Genomic DNA, 10,437 nt, shown 5'->3' on the forward strand with positions numbered 1-10,437 from the left:
CAGCTGTTTGGAGGGAAAGCCCAGTCCCATGTGACTTGTGTTTCTCCAGCTGTTCTCAGATCAGTGAGGGCCCCCGAGTGGCCTCTGCCAACAGCAGAGCATCACCATAATAAAAAATTTTGTCTCATATCACTGTTTCTACTTCACTCATGGATAGATTTACATTCATCTCACCATATGGCCTCCAAAGACCAATCTTAACGCAGAGTTCTTTAAAGAAATCTACTTTTTTAAATTAAAAAAAAAAAAAAAAAACACGAGCTATAATGAAACACTTTGAAAACCAATGTGCATCCCCATCAAAAAGATATACAAAGCATGCGCACTTTTTCTTAAATTGTGCAACGCTTTATATCATTATTCTCTCCTCAACTGGGTTAGGTTTTGTAAGTATGCAATAAGTTCTTAATTTAGGATGTTGTCTTGTGCTCAGGATATAAGATTGAGTTTATGTCTATCTTTAAAGGGTTAACATGTGCTGGTGTCAGCAATCCCAGTTGGTCAGACATGTCTGTCAACGAAGCTATTACAATCCTCTCTGTTAGGAGAGGGGGAGCAGGGAGTGTGACCTTGGAGCCAGCACTGAATATTATCCTCTGACTGCCCCCCAAATACATGTTACTTTTAGAATTTGCTGGTGGGCACATGTTTGACTGTTAGCATGGTGTGCGTGCCATCTGTTAACGCATTTTTGATCTAACATCAAGTTATATCACCGTGTGAAGTGCTAACTAACATTTGTTATGTCAAAGAACGGTTGAACACTCTTCGGCTTGGCGCAGTGCACTAATGCAACAAAGCGTGCGCATGATCACGGTGCTAATGTCGTCGGCGCACCCTGAGGTGTCTGAAAAGGTGTTAATTTTATCTGCGCGGCAAAAGAGTCTCGTGATCGTCAGTATCATCGTATACGAAAGCGCTAGGGAGATCTATGCTATGTGTGAAAGCATAGACTTGCACTTCAGCATGGTGGTCTTGCTGGTGCTGTTTATGAGAGGTCAGTAGGTTATTGCATCCTCCTGGGAAGACTGCAGCATAGACCGTCTAAACAACTTCGATTTAAATCTATCAGTCTTTATCTTTTCAATAGCCATACCATAATATTTACTTTGATTTTTTCTTCTCATTTACAGCTTCCAAGCCTCCTATACGATGAACCTATCTTTCTCCATACACGCTACATCCTCTTTGGTAAATCTACACTCATCTTCATTTCATAAACCCGACAGGTACCGTACCACATGAAGCAGCTCATCAGGTAGACATATTGAAAATGTATCACTAGGACTGAGGGAAGCATAAACAAATGCAGAAATGAGGTGTATGATTAGATGCAAAAAAAAAAAAGCTTGCAGAGTGATAGTAACTCAAGAGAAAGGCAAGAGAGAGAAGAGGACACTATTCACTGCTACTGTAGTTCTGTAGCCATGAGCTCAGACGGGACGAGAAAAACCGAGTGCTACGATCCATCATTGGATTGTTTGCACCCCAATGATCGAATAGCTCGATTTAAAATCCCACCTAACTTTAACACACGTCCTTTTCATTCAGAGCTCTGCCCCTGTTTAACTCCTATAGTGCAGTCCGGTACCACGTACATGATCAATCAAACTGTACACACACCAATGTGACAAGCCACTTTACATGCTAAGTTGGTGTATGTACAGCTTTTTGTTTGCAGGACAATAAATAATAACGTTTAGACATTGTATTAATGAGCACAATCTCTTACAATTCAATTTATAACGCTGTAAAGTTTCATTTTTCCCATTGTAGTTGCAAGGTAAATTGTATGATGCTCCAGTGAGTAAAACTAGCGCCTTGTTTAAGTTCATTCGCGTCTCAGTCACGTCTCAGTCATTCCTGCCTCGATGGTGGTCCATGAATAAAATGGTCAGAATTGTTTTGGGCTTTTTTAAAAAGCGCTATAAATTTGTTATTATCTCTTGTGGATTTAGCTTGAAGTCCTTCTCAGAGTTAATGTAAAGCCGGGGTTTTTTTAGACGCATGCCAGCTCCGTGAATATGAGTAAGAACAGTGATGGCTACCAGGTTCAGTTATGATCCAAAATGTGATGGACCACCAGCTGGGTCGTAAAGTTTATAGGAATTGTGACACGCTGAGAGTGATTCTGCTTTGTTCCTATTGTTGATGAAGTGACGTGGTCCCAATGTAGACAACACATTAAGAAGGTACAAACCACAGGGTAGATACTTGTAGGGTCATTTCAAACTGTTGAAAAAGTTACTACTTAGAGTGTATGTTATTTTTGAATGGACCAACTGATGGATATCAAGATTCTTTGGTGTTTTTACTTTAATCTGAAAATGGCCTATAATTTTTTGTTAGCCTAATTTCACAAAATCAGACCTTGTGCAGCTGTGCAACCACAGAACGCTGGCTTCGAGTTTCTAAAAAAATGACAAAATCAATTGAAAGACAATTTCAAATCTGGTCAGTTTGCAAGTGCAGACCAAGCCTTAAATAAACCCTTAAATTACTGGTGGTGTTAGGAGTTTTGGAATGCGTTATGCTAGGTAGTTAAACCACACAACTGAAGAGATGTAATGATTGTAATAATTTCATGAATTTAATTTTTTGCCACTGGACCTGCCAAGTATAACCCTACACATCAAACAGTGAACACTGGACCAGCTTATACATCAGAGGAGCTTAATATATAATTATTTAATTGGTTGGAGTTGATGATTTTGTAATGTCTACCTAAGCTAGGCTTCATAAACAGAGACAAATCGGAAGTGTTCAAATAAATGTTGATTTTGTTCATGGTTTATTGAAACACAGAATTTGGTGAAGTATATCTGCTGTTGAAATATCGCATTATATCCTATAAATATTATATAATATTTGATACCTGTTTGATAGATAGGGGTATGCGAGGTATGCGAAGAAAACTATTTCACTCTGCTCTACTGTATATGTGACCAATCTTTTAAAAGTAACTCTATAGTATTTTCTCATAGCCAAAATAAATTGCTTGTTCACTGCAAAATTGCATTTTTGCATTTAATTTCTAGGGCATCATATTTTTGCCCCACTTTTTTAACAACCTTGTGCCACCAATTTATGCCATCCTACCGTCTTACTAACTTCCTTTAGTGGCCTGCTTGCTGTGGACTAAGTAGCTCTCACATGGCCCGTCTCAGTAAGCATGAACAAGAGGTTTATATTCGCTGCCTTAGTGAAACGTATGGCCTCAATATTCCAGTTTCTCAGAAAATAAGTCTCTCGAGGGCTAATGAGAGGCACTGGGACCACCTGACATGGGATCACTCCAGTGGAATTCTGGGAATGGGGGAGGTGTCATCCCTGAATTGTGTTTATTTGTTGGCACCCTGTCATGAAAATCTTCCCATCAACTGCATATTAATCTTGTCAGCAAACTTTCCAAGGGTATTTTTTGCTTTGCATTAAAGCTACTCCCAGCCCAGGCCTTCGATGAATTTATGACTCTCTCCTCACCTCTTTACTCCTCTCTATTCTACTTCTAATCTCCTCCTGCTCCATCTGCTTCCCATTGATGGATCCTCTCCTTTCCTGTCTGTGCATAGAAATATATTCTTACAAACCCTCAGTCAACAGTGAGCATGCACACACATACATATATATATAGTCCTCTTCTTCGGTGACCTGCAGCCATCGTGGTGAAGGCCACTAAAAAGCTCTGGTGATGAAAAACCTCCTGGACTTGCTGAGAACCCATCTTGTGTTTCATGCCAGTGGAAATTTATGGCTCTGGCACTAGTGGACTGTCTGATTCCTCTCGGAGAAAGGGAGGCAAACTTATCCTTTGTCTGCCTTGTAGATGATTTCTTGAAACGTTAAGCAGTCCTGTGAGCAAGTTAAATGAATATGAATATCCGAGCTTAATGTCTCATGCCTTTTCGTTTATCAAAATTGTCAAACATTTGTAATCCTGCAATTTTAGTGCCAGAAGAAACTGTGTGCCAATGAATAAGTAGGACAGATATTAAAAAGAATACTTCAGCCAGTACTGCGTGTTCCTTATCCCAAACGTAGTCAATCAGCCGAGACATGTTAGGTGTCTGAAGTTTTGTTCTTTAGTTTTGCACTGGAGCGCTTTATTTTTGGCCAAACTATCACTTTAAGCAGCCAAGACTTTAAATCAAACCAGCATATGCCAGTAGCTGTCATGACAATCTCAGGTTTATGTCAGTTCACCACTGTTATGTTAAGAAAATGTTAAAAGCGATGCTTCCACCAAAAAACTCCAAATAAATAAAGGTTCACCCCTGCAATCTCTAACAACAGCTGTGGTATCAAGTGGCATAAAAAATGTACGGAAATAAACCAGGGGTTGGATTCTAGGCATCTTATTCAACTCGCCATTAAAAGATTATGTGTTTAACATATATGTTTTACATGACTGGGGGCTGAACATATGTATGTGGAATCAGGTTGCACAGGGCCTGGTGGAAACCTATACTCACTGCTCGGACGTAGCGGTGTGTGGGCCACATCACCGCACCTTAACCATGCGCACCTCCAGAGAGCCCTAAGGTCTCTGAAAGCCCTGAAATCCATATAACTATGTCATTATTCCTATTGAAAACGACATAAATCTGTCAGAATAAGGAGGTTGAGTTGATTTTTCACTCAGGTAAGATATTTGCATAAGAAAATTCATTCCTACGACACAAAACGGCCAGAAATAAGGCATGTGGAATGAAAAGCAGACCCTAAAGGCATAAAACGAAGACTTGGTCGAGTTATTTGTTCGTACGGTCGGGTGTTAGTGCACTCAGTAGAGCCTAAATATCGCTCAGGAGCTTCAGTCTCTGCAGAGTTCTGCCCTTTTACTGTGATGATGAAATATACAGTATGAAGGATCCGAGCATGTTCGTGTTCGCCGTCTATGCGAACGTGAGAGTGTAAGACGAGTTATTTTAATGAAGGGTGTATAAGTGCAACTTGTAACAATGCTAATGATAGCAGTAATAAATAAGCACACATTAAGCTGTCCTCACACTTCTCAGAGCACTCGGAGTGCATAAATCAGGTCAAGTCAATCAAGTCAAGGCGAGTGGGTTTTTAGCTCGTATACACTGGAAGGAAATGACGTTTCTTCAGGACCATGGTGCAACACAGAACAGCACGCAAGTCTACATAACGTGCAAACACGCAACAGCATGAGACGAGTACAGGACAATAAATACACAGGACAATACTGTAGATACACAGAACATGGACGGGAAACTGTAAGGTATTGTGTAATGTAGCAGCACAAATATAGATAGCAGTAATACTGGCTGCAAAAACAAGCTCCGTAGTGCAAAGCGACTGATGAGGCTGTGTAAAGTGCGTGTGCGGTAGTACTGAGGCTTCCTGGGTTAGGTGTTTGGCTAGCCCAGGTGAGCACTGGGAGGCAGGAGGGTGTTGAGTGAATCTGATTGCCTCAGGGAAGAAACTGTTGCGGAGTCTGCTGGTGATGGCACGGATGCTCCTATACCGGGCTTCTGCCAGATGTCAGGAGGGTGAACAGTCCATATAAAGAGTGAGAGGAATCGTCCATAATTCTGGTGGCTTTGCGTATGCAGCGCTTGTTGAATGAGGGAAATGAATCTTGCATCTCCAACTCATGGCTCTAACGTGATAAAAACAACATCCCTTTACGTGTGTCTTTATTATTATTATTATTATTATTATTATTATTATTATTATTATTATTTGCCTTCTTCATGCTCTCGTATTCTATTGATACAGTATTTACCTTTTCTTATTCTTTTTTTTTTGTTGGAATTTTCATCTCGTAGACATCTCAAACATGACTAATGCAACATCCCTTTTCTCTTGCTTGTAATTTTATATGACCTTTTTTTTTTTTTTTTTTTTAAAGTAAAGCTTGGATATGTTCAAGTCTCCGAGGTCATGAGGTACTCTTATCCAACCATACAAAAATGTCCCACAGATGGACTGATGGAGGAAGGAAAAGCAGCAGTGGTGTCACACACACTTTATTTTTATAGCTCAGACACACGACTCTATCATCCGATACAGCCAGAAATGCGGCCCGCTGCAATTCGTTCCATTCAGGCAGTACATGAGGCACCTCTAGAATGAAGTTCCCTGCTGCTCGGTGGCATCCTGCCAGGGAGGACCTCGACAGAGAGAACTGAGTGTGTTGTGTCCCATTGAGGTCAGGACACTAAAGAGGAATAGTCAGCTGCCTGCACATTACAGAACACAGCCAGGGTAGGGATTCATATCATCATACAAACACTGTGGTTTCTACTCGTGCTTATACAAGATATCAAATGAGCATGTAATGGCCTATTAAGGGCCAAAATAAACACGTTTAAAAGGCTGTAACTGCACACTGACAAATGATTCATTTCATTTTCATAGATTTTTTTTTTTTTTTTGCTGACATAAATATCAGTAAGCAATAAAAATGAAAATGCATACACAGTGTAATTGAATCAAGTAATTTTACAGCTTCAAGAAATCTATGAACATCAACCAGATTCGTCTAATAAAATATAATATAATGCGATGTAATTTAATATAATATAAGTGGCGTGTCCTGCGATGGACTGGCACCCTGTCCAGGGTGAACCCCGCCTTGTGCCCGATGCTCCCTGGGATAGGCTCCAGGTTCCCCCGCAACCCTGAAAAGGATACAGCGGTATAGAAGATGGATGGATGGATAGATGGATGGATAAGTGGCTTGTATTATATGACAAACATTTTTCATATGCATATTACGTTTCATTTTGGGAGAAAGAGCTAACTCTGGTAGGCAGACATGTGCATGTGGTGAAAATCGGATTTCTTATTTTCTTTGCACTCACAAAATAAAAAGTGAATATGAGGGAGATTGCATCTGACCTACCGCTATTCTCTCTCTTACTCCCCAACATCCGCAGGGTTCAGGGCAGACCTCTGGAGAGCAGGTCTGGCTCTGTTTAGTCAGTGCTAAAAAGGTTATCTGTAATGTATGAAGGTGCTAAGCAGAGATCTGTCAGTGTGAGAATGCCTGAGGGAGTGTGTCTGTGTGCTTTCATATGTGCGTAAACGTGTAGGTAAGTGTGCATATGTGTGTAGCTGTAGAGAGGGAATGAGTCAGTCTTAATGGTTTTATTGAATTAATCACGAGTGAGAGATCAGCGATGGCTGGAGGCTACAGTAGGCCCTGGCTTCACAGTGATGGTACCTCATTGGAATTCCAGTCCTGAGCCATGAAAGAATACACACACGAAGACTTCAATTGGGTTACTACTCTGTGGAGAAACGCAGAGCGTGCAGAGGCACACTCTTTAACTTAATTAAACACTAATACATTGCAGTCAGGGCTTCATATTCAGCCTTTGTTGTGGGGTATTTGGGGACGATGTGGGTGTTGGTGCTGTCGTGGAGGTGTTATTAGTGTTAGCAGGATTACATTGAGCCCCTGGGCTGTGTTGTGGGGCTCCAGTGAGAGGAGATGTGGAGGGACAGGTCACGATTAGGGCCGTGCTGAGGTCTGATAACTGACAGAATAGATTAGAAATAGCTTGTGGTCTTATGACCTCTGTGCTGACAGACGAAATGGACATGTCCGTCTGTACGTGTGCGTAAGTGTGAGTTAGAGGCGGTTAATATGAAATAAATATCATATCACCATTTGCAAAGGCATTTCTACAGTACATGATATGTATGATGATATATAGGTTTGCTCATACTCTGCCAGCAATACTATAGAGACAAATATAAATGCTACGGTAAAAATGTAGCGTATGTTTGTTGCGTTATAAATTTGTTTCATCTGTACGTCCTACAGTTTGGTGTGTGAGATTAGTATATGTATATATGTGGGATGATTGACATGCTGTCTTTGTGAAGTCTGGGTGGTCTGAGTGGCAAATAGGTGGGGGTAGGTATTCCTTGACAGGCTTCTGGCCTTCCAGATATTTTCATTATCCCCCCCCCCCCCTTTCTCTTTCTCTTTCTCTTTGTCGACCATCCCATGCCAGGGATCAGTTTTTCCTTCCTATAGGCTATTCTGGCATGAGCAAGTGTCCATGTGTTCTTGGTCAAAGAAAAACTGTCGCTAATGAATACTGCATTTTATCCACATACACCATTTCAACCGTTTCCAAGTATGTAAAAGAAAATTTAATAACTAGTCATTTTATTTATTTTATAGTATTTTTTATTTATTTATTTATTTTTACATGGGTTACATTCCTATGTTTCACTCTCAATGGCAGTAATTCAGCTTTACAGAACATTTCTGAACAATGACCTCGTCCAAACACCAACTGGTCAATAGACCAAACACATATTGCTATGACCACAATAATCTTTAGACACATGCTCTCTGTTCCAGACTTCCCTCCCTTGTGGATGTTTAGGTAATTAGACCTTGGTGACATCTGTAAACATCGGTTAATTGCCAAGTCTGGGTCTACCGGAAGGGATATTGACTGCTTACAGATCAGTAGGACAAACAATGGGATCACTGACGGATCAGAGCATTCCTAAGTCTAAGGTCAGAAATGCAGATCCCATGTTTTCACACACACCCGCTGACAAAGCCTCTCAATTAAGACCTGACAGAGCTACTTACACTTTTTAATTATTTTGCAGCTTCTCATTAAACACTTATCTATAATCGGAGATGGTGTAGCTGTCCCACTTCTGTGTGCAAAATATTTTGAGGTAGTGGGTGGAAGTTGTGATGGGTGTGAGTGGTTAAGTATGCCTGCGGAAAGAAGCTACGCCAGTGGCGTGTGGTTGGGGAGGTGATGGAACTGTTACGTCTCTGGAGTATCAGTGAAGTATCGGTGAAGAATCACAAGACCAAGAGCCAGATTATAATAAAAACATGGTTTGTTGAGTGCATGAAGACAACCTGGACATTCTATAGTCTAAACAAAAACAAAAACAAAAAAACAAAGAAAGTCTACACACCTCTTTTAAAATGGCTCTTTTAAAATATACCATGCCAGACCTTTTTTCTACCTTTAATGTGATATAGCAACCATAAAGTAAAAAAAAAAAAATAATAATAATAATAATAGAAATGTTTCAGGGGAGAAAAAAAAAAGAAAAAGAAAAGACTTACTGTAACTAGGTTTCAAAAGTGTGCACACCCTTTTATAACGGGGCATGTGACTGTGATCAGAATTAACATTCATAACAACCGCATTCTCCGTTCCAATTAGTCATGTTCAAAAGTAATTATCATACAAATATCATCAATAAAGTTATTCTGATTAACCGCAAATATCAAAGATCAACTTAGGTTTATGTGGGATTTTCTTGAAGCCTTCTTGGTTTCAATCGACTGCTGAAGCCATGGTCTGCAAAGAGCTTACAAACGCATATAATGGGATCTCATTGTTGAAATATATCGATCAGGACAGGGGTACAAAAGAATTTCCAAAACATTACATGTACCATCATCAACAAGTGTAGAAAATTGGGCCCCACAGTGATCTTACCAGGAACAGGATGTCCCTCAAAAATTGATAAAAGGACAAGAAGAAAACTTATAAGGGAGGCTATCAAGAGACCTCCAGCAACATTAAAGGAGCTGCAGGAATGTCTGCCAAGTACTGGTCACTCCCTGCATGTGACAACAATCTCGCATTCTTCTAAGACTGAGTCTGGGCTATGGGATAGGGTGACTAGATGGAAACCCTATCTCATGAGGGGAAAAAAAAACAAAGAACAAACATCTAAGCCAACCAAATCACCTCAAACCATGTGGTAAAAAGTGTCATCGTCTGGTAAGACCAAGGTAGAACCTTTTGGGCATAATTCTAAAAGATATGTTTGGTGCAAAAAGAAAACCGCTTATCACCCAAAGAACACGAAACTGAGGCTGAAGCATGGTGATGGCAGCATCATGCTATGGGGCTGCTTCTCTTCAGCTAAGACTGGAGCTGTAGTAGTGGAATTGTGGACAGCTCCAAACTATGTTTTTCCAAACTACTTCACCATCCGACATGACAATGTCCCAAAGCACAATTCCAAACAAGTTTCTTCAGAAGAAGAAGACAAGGTTTTGGGATGGCCCAGACTGAGCCCAGATCTAAATCCCGTCAATGGAATGACGTGAAGAGGGCTAAACACATGAGATCCCCTAACAATTTTATAGCTCTGGAGCATTTTTAGAAGGAAGACTGGAATAAAATTGCCAAATCAAGCTAAGTGTTAAGTTGGTAGCCTAACGCAAAAGGACTGAGTGGTGTATCACAAGCAAATTGTACTTCAACAAAGTATTATTTAAGAGGTGTGCACTTCTTATACTTGTACAGTGAGGTTATGATGAGATTTGTCTTTTTCCCCCTCCTTAAAAGTTTGTGTTATCATCATAATTCATTAAAAACATAAAAATATGTTTTTACTTAACATCAATCAATCCATCTTCTATACCACTTATCCTACAGGGTCACGGGGAACCTGGAG

This window comes from Ictalurus punctatus, chromosome 6 (assembly GCF_001660625.3).
Source record: "Ictalurus punctatus breed USDA103 chromosome 6, Coco_2.0, whole genome shotgun sequence".
Taxonomy (NCBI): Eukaryota; Metazoa; Chordata; class Actinopteri; order Siluriformes; family Ictaluridae; genus Ictalurus; species Ictalurus punctatus.